This window comes from Hylobates moloch, unplaced genomic scaffold (genome assembly GCF_009828535.3).
Source record: "Hylobates moloch isolate HMO894 unplaced genomic scaffold, HMol_V3 SCAFFOLD_6, whole genome shotgun sequence".
Lineage (NCBI taxonomy): Eukaryota > Metazoa > Chordata > Mammalia > Primates > Hylobatidae > Hylobates > Hylobates moloch.
Genome location: NW_026652281.1, coordinates 127223749 through 127243251, shown reverse-complemented (window position 1 = coordinate 127243251; position 19503 = coordinate 127223749). Strand labels below are relative to the sequence as shown.

Here is a 19503-nt window from a genome sequence, read left to right as displayed (position 1 = left end):
TGTAATCCCAGCTACTTGGGAGTCTGAGGCAGGAGAATCACTTGAACCTGGGAGGCAGAGGTTGCAGTGAGCCTAGACTGCACCATTGCACTCCAACCTGGGAGACAGAGCAAGACTCCGTCTCAAGAAACGTAAAAAAAAAGAAAGTATCTTGTTGAGTGACTGAATGAAAGAGCCATAGGGGGAACCTAGAAAGAAAGCAGGGCAGGGGGTTCATCCACACTGGAATAGGGGTCTCGGGTGGGGGTCAGATGACTTGTGTCTCTTCCATCATGTGTCTTATGAGACCTAGTTCTGCCCCAGCTCTGCCATTGCTGTGTAAGCTTGGGAAGCTTATTTTGCTCCTCTGGGCCTCAGTGTCCCCATCTATAAAATGGGGCAAATAATCCTCTCCTTGCACCCCAGGGGCTTTGAGACGCGAAAAGGAATGTATCTGTCAATATCCAGAGATATCCGATCTGTGCTGGATGACCTTGACCAAATCACGTTCCCTCTCTGTGCCAATTCACCCCTGGGCCTTGGTTTGTCCTCTGAAAAATGGCTGATCATCTTGGAGGATCTTTCCATCTCTTCCACATCACCTCTTCTCAACAGTGCTCTCTGATTCTCTCAGGCTTCCATTAGGGGTCCTTCTAAATGCACTCTCAGCCTCCTGTCTGCCCACCAGGCACCTGCTTGCCCAGTGAATATCTCGCTCACTAGCCTGGGTGCTTCTGAGGTCAGGACCATGTCTTGCTACTGTCCCCCGCCCTCAGTACAGTGTTAGAATGTAGTAAGTGCTCAGTATGCTTGTTCAATGAATGAAGGTTGACTGAATCAACCACAGAGATGATCAGAGTCTCCTTTACAGATGGGGAAACTGAGGCACTGAGAAATGATCTCCATGGGTGCCATGACAAGGGGAGGCCGCCACCCGAGATGGGCATCGGGAAAGTGGGGCCCAGGCCACTCTTTGACAAAAGTGACTCAGCGGCTGGCGGCTGGCGTGGGCTGTGGAATTTCTAAGCATCCCCTCACATCCTGAGAGAACGGGCGACGGGAGGGAGTAAGCAGAGGGAAAAGAAGAAAAACAAGAAACTTGGGGGAAAAGAAAGAGAGAGGGGAAAAAAAAAACTGAAATTGAAAACAGACGCACGCGTCCACCCTCCCTGCCCCACCACCCCCCCTTCTCCCAGCTGGGCCAATCAGAAGCCACCCTGCAGCCTTTCCCCCAAAGTGGCGGGGGAAGGGGGGGCATGGAAGCCCACAGTGGTGTGAGCTCCTGAGGCTGCCAGCAGCCAGCAGTGACTGCCCGCCCTATCTGGGACCCAGGATCGCTCTGTGAGCAACTTGGAGCCAGAGAGGAGATCAACAAGGAGGAGGAGAGAGCCGGCCCCTCAGCCCAGCTGCCCAGCAGCAGCCTGCGCTCGCCCTGCCCAACGCAGACAGCCAGACCCAGGGCGGCCCCTCTGACGGCTCTGCTCCTCCCGAAGGATGCTTGGGGAGTGAGGCGAAGCTGGGCCGCTCCTCTCCCCTGCAGCAGCCCTCTTCCTCCATCCCTCTGTTCTCCTGAGTCTTCAGGAGCCTGCACCGGTCCTGCCTGTCCTTCTACCCAGGTGTTACCCACTCTGGGACCGGCAGTCTTTCTGATAACGGGGAGAGGGCAGTAAGGAGGACTTCCTGGAAGGGGTGACTGTCCAGAGGCTGGAACTGTGCCCACACCAGAAGCCATCAGCAGCAAGGTAAGTGCTGGAAAAAGTGGGAACCCCAGCCCCATGCCCTGTCCCTTTGCCCTAACCTGCATCTCTTTGAGTGGGAGGGGAAAAAAAAGGAAGATATTTTTAACAAAACCAGATGAGAGGAAGCTGGGAGACTGTGGGTGATGTCAGGGCTGGAGGAGCCAGTTTTCTCCTTTTCCCTGCTCTGGGGTGAGTGGCCTCCACCTCATCATCCCTGCTGCCCCTGCTTTCATCAAACAACCCTCAGGGGTTTCTGGGTGCTGACTGGGGGCCTCCAAAGCACAGCACAGTCAATGGGGAGTGGAGAGAGCTGGGAAGAGCGAGAGAGGGAAATTGGGAGAAGGCAGGCAGGGTACACAGATAGCAGGGGACTGGGGACCTCAGGACCATAGCCACTGTTCCTTGGCCCAAGCCTTGTTTCTAAGAATCAGTCTGGCTGTAGGCCAGTCAGCCGCCAGGCAACCTTTGGGGATTTAAATGGATTTGCAAATTTTCTAGATTCCTAAGATATCCTTCTAAACCCCCAGCAGCTAGAAAAGTTTGAGGGCTAGGAAAGTTCGAGGGTGATGGGCGGCCATGGCAAACCCCTAGCGGTCATGCTGCTGGGGCCGGGGGCTGGGACCTGGCTGTCAGATCTGGGGGCTCCTCTGTGAAGAAGGGGTCAGCCACTGGGCCATTTCCCTTGGTCCCAGGCAGCTGCTCAGGCCTCCTCGTTGTCTCCCTCCTTCTGGACTCTACCCCTTCTCCATGCCATTCTAAAGCATAAATCCAATCACACCACCTCCCTGCCCAGGATCCGCCTATGGCTCCCCAGTGCCTGGAGAAAGTCCCAGCTCCTAACAGAGGCTGCCACTGCTTGACACTTACTGCACGCCGTGACTGTGCTGAGTGCTTTATGAGACTGATCTCATGTAATGCTCACCAGCAACCCCAGAGGCAGCGACTGTTTTTACCTCCGTTTTATACATGAGGAACTTGAGGCTCACACAGCCACGTAACTGTAGCCACACAGCTAGTAAGTGGCACAGCCTGGAGAGGTTGGAATCTCCCCGTGCCCCATTACTCCAAACTTGGGCCTTTTGTTCCCGCCAGTCAGATCCCAGAATTCCCAGAAGGAATGCGCACCATCCTGCTTGTGGGCATTTGCCCTCCCTCTTCCCCCTTCCTGGAATGCCCTTCCTCATCACTTTTCTTTCAGGGATATTCCGTACTCCACCTCTTCCAGGCAGCCTTCCCAGGTTCTTCCTGTCTTCCAAGTGCTAGCCCTGCGCTTTGTGCTGAAGCCATGTTACTTGGCCCTCCCCTGTTGGTGATGTGTTTATGTTCTGTTTGTTCATCAGAGATTGTTCAGGCCCCAGCAGTCAGACCTGAGGCTGCACTTTCTCCTGGGGAAAGGTTTAAGGTTTCCCCATCCTGTGCTCTGCCCCCAGTGCCCAGCCCTGGATAGGCAGTGTGGCTGAGAAAATGTCCTGGTGAAAGGGCGGAGGAGCTCACTGAAGACCTTCTGCTCCCAAGTGTGAGACTAGAACCCAGGCCTCCAGCCTTCTCACAGGTGCCCTTCCAGGACATCGTGTGGCTCCTCCAGACGGCATTTCTCTATTGCAAGCAGGGAGGAGTATCTCTGCTTCCCTCTGTGACCTCCTGATTGCACAGAGGCCTCTAGTGACAAGTTCTGAAGTCATGCAGTCCTCCCCTGTCTCCAAGCAGGAGACGCTGAATCCACAGCCTTCAGGGACATACAGTCCCTGAACACCTACCTCATGCAAGCATAGAGCCTGGTACTTCACACACCTTGGAGTCCTCATGGCAAGTTTTTGAAATCAATGTTATTACCTACTTTTTGTAGATGAGGAAGCTGAGGTCTGGAGAGGCTAAGTGACTTTCTCAGGGCCATACGGTGAGTTGAGGTGGTGTTTAGGCTGAAGTCTGCCTGACTCTAAAGGCTTACCTCGTGCTCCCCAGGAAGCTCCTAGTCAGAGGGAAGAATCTCCATCCTCCTGCAGAGCCTGCTCCTGGCTTCAGCACCTTCCCCAGCAGAAAGTGCAGCCTCAGGTCTGACTGCTCCAAGGTCTGCCCGGGCCCTGGCTTGGTCTTGAGAGAGGAAAGAGACCATCTGGTCAGCACCCTCCTCCCAGACAGCAGTTATCAGCAGCCCCCCTCCTCTGTGGGAAGAAGAGCTGGGACTTATGATTGCCCACAGATGTGGGGCAGGCAGTGGAAAGCACCGTGGATCCAGAGTCCGGAGACCCAGTGCTTGCCCTGGCTCGATTTAAATCCACCGTGTGGCCAACCTCAGACCCCCCACATCCCATCTCTGGGCTCCTTCTGCAGCTGGGAGGCAGTGAGCGCTGTGGGTAACCAGCACCAGGCTTGGGCATCAGATGACTATGCATTGACCCCGAGTCAGTTTCTGGCTGACTGTGTGACCCCGGGGCAGCACCTTGCCTCTCTGGGCCTCAATCTCCTTCTCTGTGAGCAGCAGGACGGTGTGTGGGCTCCATGAGACAACAGCATTGGCAAGGTGCTTACCACAGTTCCTGCACTTCACAGCTGGACCTCTGGCCACTGGCTGAGAGAACCACTGCTCTCCCGGCCTCCTGCATTGGAACACCTGGCTATGAAATTAATCTGCAACCTGCAAAAGGCTCTGCCCATGGAAGGGACCTGGACACCATGTATGTTCCAAAGATCCGTGTCCATCCTCCAGGCACTGGCCACAGTCTGACTCTGAGACCAGCTGCCTTCTAGGCTAAAGGAGGGTGCTCTGGGCATTGGCTCAGAATAGGCTGCTGCTGAATGCAGTGGGAAGGGAGAAAGGGATGAAAAGGTCTTCTGAAATGCCCACCCATTTCTTGCATTTGACTCAGAACCCAGTGGGCAGTGGGTTCTTAGAATGGGAATCTTTTTTTGGTGCCCCCTGTCTTCTGACCCAGAGCGTTAGGAGGGAAGGGAAGGGGTGTTGAGCGCCTTCCCAGGGTCGGGGCTTGTAGCACCTCAGCTGGGAAGCAGTGTGAGCATGATGATATAACAGGAACCAACTCGTTCTTAGCACTTTCTGTGTCTACTTCAATTGTGCTTTACATCTGTTACCTCGAAGTTGCTGCTGTATTCCTCAGCGCTTGGAACATGCTGGGCATTCAGGACATTCTTAATAAATATTTACTGGATTAATTTAAGCATCGAGGCTGGGCACGGTGGCTCACACTTGTAATCCCAGCACTTTGGGAGGCCAAGGCAGGTGGATCACTCTCAGGAGTTTGAGACCAGCCTGGCCAACATGGTGAAACCCTGTCTCTACTAAAAATACAAAAATTAGCCGGACGTGGTGGCGCCCACCTGTATCCCAGCTACTCAGGAGGCTGAGGCACTAGAATTGCTTGAGCCCAGGAGGCGGAGATTGCAGTGAGCCTGAGCGACAGGGCAAGACTCTGTCCCCAAAAAAATAAATAAATAAAAAATAAATAAAACCATCACAGCAACCTCAAAATTAGATATATAAACTCTCCCCACCTTTTTTTTTTTGAGATGGAGTCTCACTCTGTTGCCCAGGCTAGAGTGCAATGGTATGATCTTGGCTCACTGCAACCTCCACTTCCCAAGCTCAAGTGATTCTCCTGCCTCAGCCTCCCAAGTAGCTGGGATTACAGGCACGTGCGCCACCATGCCCAGCTAATTTTTATATTTTTAGTAGAGATGGGGTTTCAATGCGTTGGCCAGGCTGGTCTCGAACTACCTGACCTCAAGTGATCCGCCTGCCTCAGACTCCCAAAGTGCTGGGATTACAGGTATGAGCCACCGCACCCGGCTAAACTCTCCCCATTTTACAGGTGAGAAAGTGCGCGGAGTCAGTTGCCTAAAGTCCCACAGCTCGGAAGTTGCGGAGCTGGGTTTTGCACCTGGGTGTTTCTGACTCCAGATCCCCTTGATGAGAGGCTGGATGGGGCCTGGGATGCCCCTGGGGATCCAGTGTAAACCCTGAGAATGTGCCTCAGCTGTGGGGGCCCTCAGCATTCCAGAGGTAGTCATCAGACCCTAGAACCCTATGGGACTGTGCACAAGTCGTTTCCTCCTGGGGCCTCAGTTTTCCCATCAGTCAAACAAGGAGGTTGACCCAGATGATGGTAAAGCTTTCTTCCAGCCCTAAAACAATTTCAGGATTCCAAGCCATGCCAGCCCAGATTGGCAGCTGCACAAGCCTTGCTGTGTACTCAGGGATCATGCATATTTAACTTCACAATGAAAGGGTTTTTTTCTTACCCTTTCTCTACACATTACAGAAAGAGGTCAGGATCGATGACCACTAATGGAAAACTTTAACCTGCAATAACAAGGAGGAACTTTCTGACAATTAGCGTGGCCCCTTAACATGCTCAGTTTCTTGAGGAGCTCAGAGGGCTCCCACAGTCCCCACATGCCCATTTTCCTGGGATACTGAGCAGGGAGGGTCGGGGAGGTAGGCCCACTAGGGGCTGTGTGTGGATGCTGTAACCCTTTAGGTCTCTTCCAGTGCTGAGTTTTCGAACCTCATATGCTCTAATTTCAAGAGGAAGCAAGGCTTTGGCCCAGATGAGTGATGGGATCCGGAGGGGAGGGGAGGAATGGACACAGGGACCTACCTCCGGTGGAGTGGGTGTGAAATTCGCATACTTGTTGCTTCCAGTGTGGAAGCCCACCTCACATCCCTCCTGAGCCCTCAGGCCCAGATCCTCAGGATAAAGTCTTCCTGAACCTCCAAGCCTTGGCCCCAGAGCCCACCCTGCCCCCGCCCCCTACCCCTACATCCACCAGATGCTTCCTGGGGTAGCCCACCCCCAGCCTGGTGCAGGAGGCTGAAAATCAAAGTGTATTGCTTTAACCACATTAAAATCCCCTCCTCTCCTCAGTTCAGATCAGGGCTATTTGATGTCTCAGGTGCCCAAAACCTTTTATCTGCCAGAGGTACCAGCTTCTCCGCCCTGTGATGGAGAGGGCTGTCCCTTGGGAGGGTCAGGGGGTCTGAAAGTTCCTGAATGTCAGAGATGAAAAGGACTTTTGGGGGTCACCTGATTCAACTGCTTTATTGTAGGGATGGGAACTAAGGTCCAGAGAGGGGAAGGGTGGCACCTAAGGTCTATACAGATCATTGGTGATGACACTGAGCCTGGGACCTGGGCTCGCCTTTGTTCCACCACAGGTGCTGGGTCTTTAGCATCTCTCTGAAGGCCTGGAGAGACCCAGCTCCACCTCTGTGGTTCAGGGCTCAGCCTCCAGGTCTGTCTGGGCTATGGGCTGAAAAGGAGCAAAGCCGTCCCAGCAAGAAATGGGAATCTTCCTGGGTGGTTTGCTGGACCCCCCAGCCTTTGGCCATGCCACTTCTTCATTCTAATCATAGTTTCCTCTTATAATAAAGTGGGGAGAAGCCAAGGGAGAAGCTTAGTGACCCCCAGAGGTCCTTCCAGCTCTGCCCTTAGCCCCTGAGAGTTCCTACCATGCTTCTTGTGACTGTTTTACCACATCCTCATTGCTGCTGCTCTGTTACCTTCCCTTCTGAGAAGTGGAAACCCAAGGGCAGTGACACCACCAGCGTCTCCACTTCTGAGGCTGAGCCTCAGTGGTTATAGGGTGGGGCAGGGTTTCCAGTTAGCCCTAAAGGGGCAAGGCTCAGCTTTCTAAACATGTCACAGAAGCCCTGGCCCCTCCTGGCCCAGAGCATTGAAGGTAAAGGTGCAGGTTTGACCTGGTGGACTGTGGGTGGCTCCCATCTCACCTGCATTTGTGTCCTTATCAGTGTCCAACCCAGGGCCTGTCTGCTGAATGGATAGTGAAATAGTCACTAGATAAATAAATGCATGTAGAGATGCATAAATGGATTGGTGGGTGGGTGGATGGATGGATGGATGGATGGATGGATAAATCGATGGAGACAGACAGATGGCCTCCCCTTTAGTCCAGGGCATAGAGATGGCTTCATGAGCACTCATCCTCCTGAGGGCCCCATGCTTAGAAGGGCCTATGATGACTGCTCTGCAGTCATCATCTTGAAATTGTTAATAATTTTTAACAAAGAGCCCTGCATTTCCATTTTGTGCTTGCCCCACAAATTATGTAGCTTGTCTTGCCAGGGAGTTCAGGCTGAGTTTGGGACGGCTTCATCCCCAACACTGGCCTTGCAGCCTCCACTGTCCCCATCCTAATCCACAGCCTCCCACTAAATGCCAGCCTGCTGGTGTCATCCTCCTGCATGGAGGCCCCCTCCCCACAGTGCCTGGAGTTACAGCACTGCCCTGCCCAGCCAGCAGCTACTACCCGCCATCACTATCAACGCCTTGAAAAGTTGGTGGTCCAGAGCAAATCCTCACACAGCACCGCAGACCTTTCCTGAAGTCTCCCTGCCTCCTTCCCTGGCCTCCTGCTGCCTCCTTCCCTGGCCGAGCATCATCTACCTGTTTGCTGAAGAGCCCCAGTTTGTAGCCCAACAGATCTCTCCCTGCCATTTCTCCCAGATGCCTTGCCGTCTCTCACAGAGCCCTGGCAATACATTTCCCTGGCATCATCTGCCAAAAAACTCAAGAAACCCTGGAGGCCTAGCTCAAGGCCACCTCCCCCAGGAAGCCATACCCCCTCTCCTCACTGGAGTAATCATATACTCTTATTAATTACCATTTACTGGGCACCTATGATGTGCCAAGTGCTGTACGTCATCATCTCTGGCCCTCCCAGAAATGGAAAAGGAGGTCTCCCATGCCATTTCCCAGGGAATTGAGTCTCGGATAAGTTAAACTCAGAGAACTAGGGCTTGGACCCAGGAATAAGTGGCTTCCAGCTGGAACCACTGCTCCCAGCCTGGCGGGGCTCCCTGCCCTGGATGGCATCAGGCGCAGCCTGTTGGCTTCAGAGTGCCATATGTCTGTTCTGCCCTCACCAGCTCATCTCCATCACCTCCCTGGAAGGAAAGAGTCACCATTGCCTACCCATGCCAGTTCCCTAGCCTAGTGAATCCTGTGTTATTAGGAGGCAGCTGAGGGCCCAGGACTGAAGAGCTGACCCTACGGAGCCATTTAATCTCTCATGTCGTGTAAGCATTTATTGAGCACCTACTGTAGGCCTAATCTCATATTAGGAACTTGGAGAGAGTCCAGATCGTTGTTAGGTAGGTATCCTGATTTGTGGGAAGTCATATTAAAGGACTAAGACAAAGGTTCAGGAAAGAAGTAATTGACAGACAGTGGACTCAAGGTTATTAGACGGGTCTGGCCTTAGGTTGGCCACTGAATCCCTGAGTGTGCTAGGATGAGACACTCCTCACTGAGCCTCAGGACACTGAAAAGGGCTGTTGCTACTGATTGTACCAATAATCAGCAGCTACCTCTTCCTGAGGAGCCTTTTTTGGGAGAGGCCTTCTTGCACTGTCTCATTTATCACATGCATCCCTTTGCTGAGAAGCCTAGTCCCGTGGAGTCTTGGCTGTGCGCGCAAGGCCGAGTGAGTGAGTGACTTCTTTTCCCTCGAGTGAATGAATAATAATAATGTGGCCACCAACTTAGCAGAGGGCTGTGTGCCAGGCCCTGTTCTAAGCATTTTGCTTGTGTTAACTCCTTCAATAGCCCTGACAACCCAGTGATGAGCCCCAATCTACAGATGCGAAAACTGAGGCACAGAGGGGAGGTTAAGTGAATGACCAAAGACAGGGGTGGAAGGACGATGCTGAGACAGTGAGAGGGTCAGTGAAACACGGGGGTTCTCTGCCCTCCTGCTCTGTCGCCCAGGAGGGCTCTGAGGGGAATCTCAATGTTCGGTAATTGGCACTGATAAGTGAAGGGTTTACTCATTAGCTAGCTACCCCTTCCCTGTTTGCAGGCTCTGGGTCTGTGGGGGAAGGCTGTGTGCTGGTGGGTCAGTGTGAATGGCCCAAGGCCTGCCTGTCCCCTGCCCACTTGGCTCTGAGAACCCATTCTATTTGCGGCCCCCACCCCGGCCCATGGCTGCTCCGGGCTGGCAGCAGCCCGGGGAACAGAAGGTTTGCTTGTCTGCGCCTGCCGCACCCCCCTCCTCAGTCTCAGCCTGGGACCCCTCTCAGGGGCTCCTTTGGCTGCCAGGGCCTGGCACTCTGTGTTGCCATGGCACCGGCCGGAGATGAGGCTCTGGGGGGTGGGGGCGGGGAGGGCAGCCGCAGGATGGTGGAGGCCTGGAACTCTGCAGCTACAGAGGCCCTGGCCCTCTGCAAACAGTGGAAGGGGATGCTGGGGCCCCCACAGGGGCAGGCCTGGACCCTGAGCACAGCAGGCCTGTGACAGAGCCAGCCACACACCTGGGCTGATTGCCTGGATGCTCTGTCTTACAGGAGCACTGCCCCTGCCAGACCCTGGCTTTCCTAAGCAAAGACCCTCTCTCAGCCTTGTGTGCCCACCCTCAGCCTCTGCAGCGAAGTTGTGGAGTTCTATCCCTAGTCCTGAGTTCTATCCCTAGCTCGACTTTAAAATTATTGGTGACCCGGGGCAGGCCCCCCGCATACACTGCCTCTCAGTCAGAGCAGAGGTGGGACCCAGATCCCTGAGGATCTTCTCATCGCTGAGATCCTGGATTCCATATGGACGCCATTAGAGGGAGAACGTTTCTCTGTGGACAGATGGACAGAACTGTTGCTGGTCAGGAGACAGGCAGTCTGGCATGACGGGCAAGAATTCAGGTTTTGGCAGTTGTGGTGATGCGCACCTGTAGTCCCAGCTACTCAGGAGGCTGAGGCGGGAGGATCACTTGAGCCCAGGAGTTTGAGGCTATAGTGAGCTGTGAGCTATGATCATGCCACCACACCACTGTACTCCAGCCTGGGCAACAGAGTGAGACCCTGTATCTAAAAAAAGAAAGAATATAGGCTTTGGAGTCAGGCCGGCCTGAGTTTGCATTCCAGTTCCTTTGCATCTTACTTATTGTGTGTCCTTGGGAAAGTTACCAAAAGTCTCTGAGACTCAGTATTCTCCTCTGTAAAATGGGAATAATGAGTGTACCCCCCCCTCACAGGGTGGTGGTGAGGATGAAACAAAATCTCCAGATCATCTCATTTAGCAGAGTGCCTGGCTCTACATTAGTAGGGGCTTCTGTTTGTTTCCAGATTGGGGGGGATCAGAACAATAACTAGAAAGATGTCCTGTGTTTGGGGAGAGGGTGGTTGGTGGATAGAAGCAGGACCAATAAGCAGAGAATACAGTGAGATAAACTGTACTCAGCATAATTAACAATTCTCAATAGTCTGCCCTCTGAAGAGTCTAAGCTGGCTAAGAATGAAATGGGCCACAGGTGAGGTGGTGAGAGCCCTGTCATGGGAGGTGTGCAATTGCAGAGAAGGTGGGGGAGATGTGAATAGGGGGAATGTACTAAGATTGTAGGGCTCTGTGAAAAATGGACTGTTTCCCACTCAAAGTGTCAGCTTCAGCTTTACCCAGCTCAAAAGACAGCGTGAAGGAGTGAAAGGAGAAGTTGGGACAAAGAAGGCGAAAAGATGAGGCTGACGGCTTTATTTTTTAATTTATTTTTTTGAGATGGAGTTTCACTCTTGTTGCCCAGGCTGGAGTGCAGTGGCGCGATCTTGGGTTCAAGCAATTCTCCTGCCTCAGCCTCCCGAGTAGCTGGGATTACAAGCGCCTGCCACCATGCCCGGCTAATTAACTTTTTTTTTTTTTTATTTGAGCTTGTTCTGTGCCAGGTACGGGGCTGTCCTTTTTGCAGGGCTCCTCATCTTTGCCTCCTGCCACAGAGGGGCTGTCTCATGGGCACTGGGCTGTGTGCTCTGGAGCCTGTCTCCCCAGGATTAAACACTGGAGCCACCACGGGCAAGCTGTTGGGCAAACAATGTAAACACTCTGTGCCTCAGTTTCCACATCTGTAAAATGAGGAAGCAGTACTGATGTCATGGGATTGTTCTGAGGACTCGGTGAGATCATTTATATAAGGAGCTTAGCATAGATAGTGGGTGATAAGTACAGCAGACCCTCGAACAATGAGGAGGCTAGGGACAGCCACCAACCGCTAAGTCGAAAATTCATGTATAGCTTTTGACTCCCCAAAAACTTAACTGCTAATAGCCAGCCTACTGTGGGCCTTACTGATAATGTAAAGCCAATTAACACGTATTTTGTCTGTTATGTATATTGTATACTACGTTCTTATAATAAAGTAAGCTAGATGAAAGAAAATCACAAGGAAGAGAAAATACATTCAATATTCATTAAGGAAGTAGATCACTGAAAAAGACTTCACCCTCGTCTGCACGTTAAGTAGACTGGGAAGGAGGAGGAAGAGGAAGGGTTGGCCTTGCTCTCAGGGGTGGCAGAGGCGGAAGAGGTGGAGGAGGTGGAAGGGTGGGAAGGATGTGGATGTTTCACATGTGTGAAACATTCACGTGTTAGTGGACCTGCACAGTTCAAACCTGTGTAGTTCAAGGGTCAACTGTACTAAATCAGAGGTAGCTGTTATTATTATTGTTATTTTTAAGGCTGTTGGAGGCCCAGATGGGGCCGAGGTTGGTGGGGGGACTCTGGGCCAGGAATCCACCGGGCCCTGGGTGTAACCCTCAAGGCACTGCAGGAGGCAGGAAGTGCTTGCTCTGCAGCCGGTGGGCAGGGGTGTGCAGCAGGCCTCCCTCCCTCACTGACCTCCTTCTCAGGCTGCTTCCCAGCCTTCCTGGGGACCCAGGCCCCCTCCCTTGGGCCCCCAGCAGCCGTGAGGCACACACTGAGCGCTTTCCCACGCACCGTTCCAAGTGGCCAGCCGCATCGCTGCCCCCACCCCCAAGCACACGCACTCTGACGGGTGAGGGGGTGTTTGCTGCAGGAGAGTGGGGCTTGGGCTGGGGAGATCAGCCCATTCTTTATCAGCCTGGCTCCGTTCCAGACAGATGTTTCATCTTATTTTGGACTTCCAGAAAATAGGTCATTTCTTTCCATTGTGTTCCCTGGGGAGGCCTCATGGGGAGAGGAGCACGCAGTGAGTGACGAGTGTGAGGGCCTGGCTTGGGCCCTGGGGAGCTGGAGGGGCAGCCGCCTTCCTCCCTCAGTTGTGAGGGAGCTGTCAGGGCCAGGGCCAGAAGATTCTGAAAGGCTGGGCAGATAAGCCAGCCTTTGCCTGAGGGGCATGGAGAGCAGAGGAGGGCTGGAGAGGTCACATAGGTATTTCAGAAAGGTCCCTCTGGCTGGGGTGTGAGAACAGGTGGAGGGGACAGATTGGAGGTGAGGAGATTGGTGGTGGGACAGCCAGAGGTGGCCGAGCCTGTGCTGGATGGGTGGGTGCAGGGGGCTGAGCAGCCTTCCAGGGAACCAGCGCCGTTCTTCCGTCCAGTTTGGACTTCCAGAGCAGTGGGAGCACACACCAGGCCCCATCTTAGTCGATTTCTGCTGCTTTGTTCAGGGGACTTTGCAGACACCTGGAAACATAAAGAGGACCCCGGGCCTAGAAGCAGCGTGGCACAGAGAATGGCTCCAACACTGAGTGGCCTGTGCCAGGCTGCGCTCTTTCTGTAGCCCTTAGAGTGATCCCGAGGCTGGTGGGGAGGTTCATGGTGCAGGGGTGGAGCACTGAGCCTTCTCTAACAACTGGAAGTGGAGCGAGCATAGGATTGAAGGGGGCGGGTGGGAGCCTCGGCCACTTCCCCAGTTTCTCCCCTCCACCTGTAACTGTCTCCTCACCCTCCGATCCTGCTCTTTTCTCTGGCTCCCAGGATGGGGCTCCCTGACCACATGATCCGATCACACCCACATCTCAGCCTGCTTGGGGACAGCCACATGGGGCAGACTCGCCGCCAGACCCAGGCTGTGCTGCTGTCCCTTTCCTACTCTTTAGCTGCTGGCGGGAGGACTCCATCCCTGGCTCCAGATGCCTCTTGCCCCCACAGACTCCCAGGCCTGGAACTGGCAGCCTTCTCTGAGCTGAGTCATGACATGGGTCCCTCCCCAGCACCCCCACCCCAAGCCCAGCATTCCAGCTAAGCACAGCTGCCTTCCCAGAGTGGAGCCTGAGGGCCACAGCATGTCAGCCCTGAAAGTGCTCTCAAGACAGTCTTGCCCACCCTTTTGCACAGATAAGGAAACTGAGGCTCAGAGAGGGTCAGGACTGTATAGTAGTCACCCTTAGCTGCAGTTTCACTTTCTGAAGTTTCAGTTACCCCAGATCAACTGTGGTCCAAAAACATTAAATGGAAAATTCCAGAAATAAACAACTTACAAGCTTTAAATTTTGTGCTGTTCCAAGTAGTGTGATGAAATCTTGCACTGTCCTGTCTGTCCCGCCCAGGAGTGAATCATCCCTTTGTCCATATACGCTACCCTCCTGTTAGTCATCAACGAAGTCCACTCCTGACATCCAGCCATCAACACCATCATGGCTCCGTGGTCCAGGATCACTTGGAGCAGATGACCTGATCCTTCTGATAATGTCTGGAGGTCAGTAGTAGCCTAACGCTACTTCACAATGCCTACGCCATCACCTCACTTCCTCCTTATCACGTAGGCACCGTGTCATTCCACGTCTTCACAAGAAGAAGAGTGATACGATACAGTAAGATATTTTAAGAGAGAGAACACAGTCACATGACTTTTATTACAGTATATTTTTATCATTGTTGTATTTTATTATTGTTGTTCATCTCTTACTGTGCCTTATTTATAAATAAAACTTCATAATAGGTATGTATTTGTAGAGATAAGAACATAGTATGTATGGAGTTTGGTTTTATCCAAAGTTTCAGGCATCTACCGGGGCCTTGGAATGTATTCCCTGCAGATAGGGGGGACCACTATCCTATAAGTGGGTGTCACAGCCGGGACTAGAGCCAGGTCTTCTTACTTCCCACCCCAACCCCGCTCCAAAGTCTGTCCCAGGCCTGTAAAGTGCCCCAGTACGGAGGACAGAAGACTGGACTGGGTCAGGAGCCTGGAGTCTGTGGCTCACTTCTCCCAACAACTTAGCAAATTACCTCCTCTGAGTCTCAGCCGCCAATCCCTGCCTGGCTGGGCCCGTGCAGAGAAAGTGACTTTGAAACACAGGTCAATGTGTGGCAGGATAGAGGTGTGCTGTGGAGAGGGCAGGGGCAGCTATAGCCTGAAGCTTGGGGCCTTGAGCCACCAGCCTCACATCTTAGCAGGGGCTGGAGGTGGGGAGCTGCGCAGGCAGGTGAGCTTCAGCCCCACTGACCACCCGAGCCCATCTTGTCTAGGCCAAAACAGTGGGCCCTCTTGCTTTCCTTCCCTAAGCCTCAGTTTCCCCACGAGCACAATGGAGCACAGGAAGGCAGTTAGATCAGATAGATGATCCCTGAGGGCTCTGGCGTGCTGACATTCCAAGACTCTGACCCCATAACCCCATGGCCAGGCCTCCTCCTCCCTCAGGCATTTGGTTTATTCAGAGCATCCCAGGCCTGAGACTGCCTGCCCCCAGCACCCCCCTCGCCCTGCAGCACGGCCCTCTCTCTCTCATCTTACTGCTGTTTCTACCCGGCCTGTTCCCAGCCTCCAGACTGAGCATCCCGCTGTCCCCTCAGTGCCCACAGACCCTCCCTATCCTAAACCTGCTCAGTCGCAGCTCTCACTCCTGCTGTTTGACCTCATTCTCATCTTGGAAAATGGCATCGTCCCCTCAGCACGTGCGCGTGTACACACACACACACACACACACACACACACATACACATACACTTCTGCCTCCCAGCATTCCAAGCCAGATACAGAGGTGCATACCTCCTTCTCCAACCCCTCAATATTAAATCACCCAGTCCTGTCGATTCTCAGCTAAGTATCTCTCAAATCCATCTGTTTTCATCAGTCCCCACTGCCTTCTCCCCAGACCCAACCAAACATGCACGTTGGTCAGAGAAGTGGTGGAGCTGCTGGCATAGAGCACGGAGTCACACCACTTCACTTTAATCTCTGCTCTACCCCTTCTGGCTCTGTGTTCCTAGCCCAGTTATTAAATGCTCTCTGCCTCAGTTTCCCCACTGTAAAATGGAAATGATCACTGTATCTACCTCACACAGTTGACGGAGGATCAAGTGAGCCAATACGTGCCAAATGCTCAGAATGGTTCCTGGTGCAGTAACATGGGCTTTCTGGCTTGTCTGTTCATGCATATGGCTGTGTGTTCAGGTGAATTTGGGGTTCTATGTGCACATGTTCTGTGCATGTTGTATGTGCTCCATACACATGTGAACTGTTGCACACGGGTGCATCTCCACGGGTGCTGGGCACAGTGGGAGCTGCGCACATGTGTTTTGTGTGGGTGTGTACATGTTTAGTGCCTGCATGAGGGCTTGGCACCCACATGGCCTGTTGCATACGTATGTGTTTCAGAGGAGCGTGCAAGGAAGTGCGTAGGCAGGCATCTGTGCATCTGTGCTGTGTGTATGTGCTGACCATGTGCAGGCTCCCCCCATCAACCCCCGCAGCAATGCAGGGCCCCCTCCCTGGCCTGCCTGTGTCGTGGGAGCCTCAGGACCCTGAGGGAGGGAAGCTGTTGCTGGCGGATGTGGCCAAGATGGGCTGGATTTATTTAGATTAAGGCGGTGGGAAAGGAGTGGAGAATTTTACGTGCTGGGAGGAGGGAAGTCTGGGGCTCTGAGAATGACTCCCCAAGCATGCTTGCTCTCCTGGACTTGGGGCACCCACTCCTCTCCCCTGGACTTGGGGTCCTTACTCTGCTCCTTTGGACTTGGGATCCCCACTCTGCTTCCTTTTGACTTGGGGTTCCCAGTCTGCTCCCCTGGACTTGGGGTCCTTACTCCACTCCCCTAGACTTGGGGCCCCCCACTCCTCTCCTCTGGACTTGGGGTTCCACTCTGTGCCCCTGGACTTGGGGTCCTCACTCTGCTCCCCTGGGCTTAGGGTCCTCACTCTGCTCCCCTAAGGGGTCCCCCTGAGTCACGTGAGGAGCTGGGCATGGTCTCCACTTTGGGCCTCTGAGCCTACAACCTGGCCAGAATAGGTGGAATCAGGAGGGGTTCCTGGCACACAGCACTCTCTTCATGGGCAAAAGGGGGACACCTAGGGGTCCCCTCCCTCTCTCTGCTCTAGAGGCCTCCCTGGGCAGGAGAGTACAGCAGATGGGGGGAGTGCCTGCTCTCTGACTGTGACATCCAGGTTGTCCTAGGTGGCCCTTCCCTAGAGTACAGTCCTCCTAAAGAGGGGAAGTTGTCACAGGCAAGCCCACTACCACCAAGTCAGCTGCCTGGGCCTCCCTGGGATTGGCTAGAACCAGAGCAGCCTCTGGGAAGCACAAAGAGGCCTAACGCATTGGGTGGACAATGGGGGGTGTCAGGGAGTCATCCAAGATGGCCTGGGAGGTCATGTCTGGGTGCCCTAAGCCCTGCTCTGCCTCCGTGGCCTTCCAGCCTCTTGTCCCTACCACTCTTTCCTTGCCACCTCCTGGGGTTCCACATCACCAGCGGAAAGTCCCCTGAAACACTGTTGAAACACTGTTGTCTAACTCTTTTTTTTTTTTTTTGAGACAGAGTCTCACTCTGTCACCGGGCTGGAGTGTAGTGGCACTATCTCAACTCACTGCAACCTCCGCCTCCCGGGTTCAAGCGATTCTCCTGCCTCGTCCTCCTGAGTAGCTGGGACTACAGGCGCCCACCACCATGCCCAGCTAATTTTTGTATTTTTGGTAGAGACGGGGTTTCACCGTGTTGGCCAGGTTGGTCTCGATCTCTCAACCTCGTGATCCACCTGACTCAGCCTCCCAAAGTGCTGGGATTACAGGCGTGAGCCACGGTGCCCAGCCTCTTGTCTAACTCTTAATTGTATAGATGGGGAAACTGAGGCCCAGAGAGGGAAACAACTTGTCAAAGCCCACACAGCAAGTCTGTGGCTGAATAGTCATGGAAATTCCATTTGTGGAGTGAGATGGCTGGTGGATTCTTATGTGACTCTAGCCTGAGGAATGTAGCCCCCTCCTGCTTACTAGCCCCCACCTCCTCAAAAGACCCTGGTAAGATTCATGGTGACTAGAATCTTCTCTTTGGCCTGTCAGAAAGGCAGAGCTTCACCATAAGGACAGCTCTTTGAGATGACACCTGCCAACCTCTCTATATGGATGGGGACGCAGAGTCCAGAGAGGCCGGAGACTCACTCAGTCTCACAGTGGGTCCCAGGGCGCTTATGAGGGGAGCTGATTGCTCTATTCATAGTGAAGCCAGTCCAAGATCCGGGGGTGCCTACACCCTCCCTACGGCATCCACACTGCCTGCCTGTCCTCCTCCCACAGCTTGAATCTGCCTTTTTGCTGTGTGACTGGGGCATGCTTCTGTCCTTCTCTGGACCTCTGCTGCCCATTCAAAAAGCATCCCCCCAGCTCAGAGTCTCTGAGCCACCCCCAGCCCCAGGCCCAGCAGGAGAGAGCCTGAAGGGGAGAGGATGGAGTGCCACATGGGAGCAGGGTCGGGGGCTGAATGCCATGAGGGCCCAGCCCACATGGCCAGCCCAGCCTTCCAGAGCCAGGCCAGCCCCGCTGCAGTGACCTCCCTTCTCCTGGCCAGCCGGCAAAATTCCTCCTTTAGAATAATAAACAGTGTGGCCAGCCAGGGAGACTGGGAGAGGAGGGGCAGGGAAGCTGAAGTGACCCCCTCCCCCAGCCTCTGCTAATGATTTTCTTTGGCTGAGATCTCTAGCAGGAAGGGGGCAGCCAGAGGGGCACCGACGGAGGGGCAGATGGGCCTCTGTGGGGGCTGCTGGCTCCGCCTTGGCGCTGCTCCCTCCTGACCAAGGAGGCCTGGCATCCAGCTGGAGGGGCTGGGGCAGAGGGATGGTGGGGAGCAGAGGCTGGAGGGGGCATCAGAAGGGCTGGGCTTTGAGTCAGGAGCAGTTCAGAGAGGGGAGAGGAAGAAACGAGGAGACCTTCAGGCAGGCAGTCTGAAAGGGAGGAGGGAGGAGAAGAGCTGATTTGCTTAGACTGTTTCTTGGGGTGTTGGGCAGAGCTAAGACTGGGGGTCCATAGGCGGGAGGAGCCTTGCCTCTGTCCCACCCCTGACATGTGAATGCAGCCCTGGTATGTGAGGTACTCACCATCATCCGCTTCCAGAGCTGGTGACTTAGGCCACAGGGAGAGCGATGGCACAAGAGGTGGCATGCTGGGGCCTGAACCTGGTCCGCAGCCCTAAACTGAAAACAAAAAGGGGTGAGATGGGGAGGTAGGGACAAGCTGGGCATGGCCTTCAGAGGCAGGCCAGGTTGGGCAGCCCCACAGCCAGAGGGGGCTCCTTGTTGCCTCATCACGCCATCACCTCCCAAAGCTCATGCTCTGCGACCCCTGTCCTCTGGCCTCCTTCCTGCCAATGCTGCAGGCAGACTCTTGGCATACCTGTCTCCTGGTGGTCTCTTGGGACCTGAGGTGTGTCTTCCAAGATAGAGGAGAGCAAGGGCCACCCCCATTCAGTCTGTCTCTGTCTTTGTCGTTGCTTCTGTCTCTGTCTTTGTCCTTGCTTCTGTCTCTGTCTTTGTCCTTGCTTCTGTCTCTTAGTGCCTCTGGTGCTGTCTCTCTGGGCACCTCCTCTCTGTCTCTGTGTCTTTGTCTCTTTTTACTTCTATCATTCCAGGTCTCTCTCTCTCTGTCTCCCTCTCAGACAGGCTCTGCTGTGGAATGTTGGGCAAACTTCTCACCTTCTCAGAGCCTCAGTTTCCCCATCTGCACCCTGGGGGTGGGGGTGGGGAGCCTGGTTTCACTGGTCTCCAAGGACCTGTGAGGCCTGGCTGCTCGATGGGACCTCTCCTGGGCTTAGCCTCTAGCCGCTGTCCCCTGGGCCTCCCTGTATGCTCTGGGTTGAGTAAAG

General features: G+C 54.1%; 1 protein-coding gene across 1 annotated transcript in view; it reads left to right on the top strand.

The window, feature by feature from the left end:
* The first annotated feature begins 1272 nt into the window (after positions 1–1272).
* PDGFRB (platelet derived growth factor receptor beta) overlaps positions 1273–19503 on the top strand; it is a 41858-nt gene continuing 23627 nt past the window's right edge. Inside the window, exon 1 of the mRNA XM_032158342.2 lies at positions 1273–1721. The gene's annotated coding sequence lies outside the window, so the exon portion shown is untranslated. The remainder of the gene's footprint in view (positions 1722–19503) is intronic.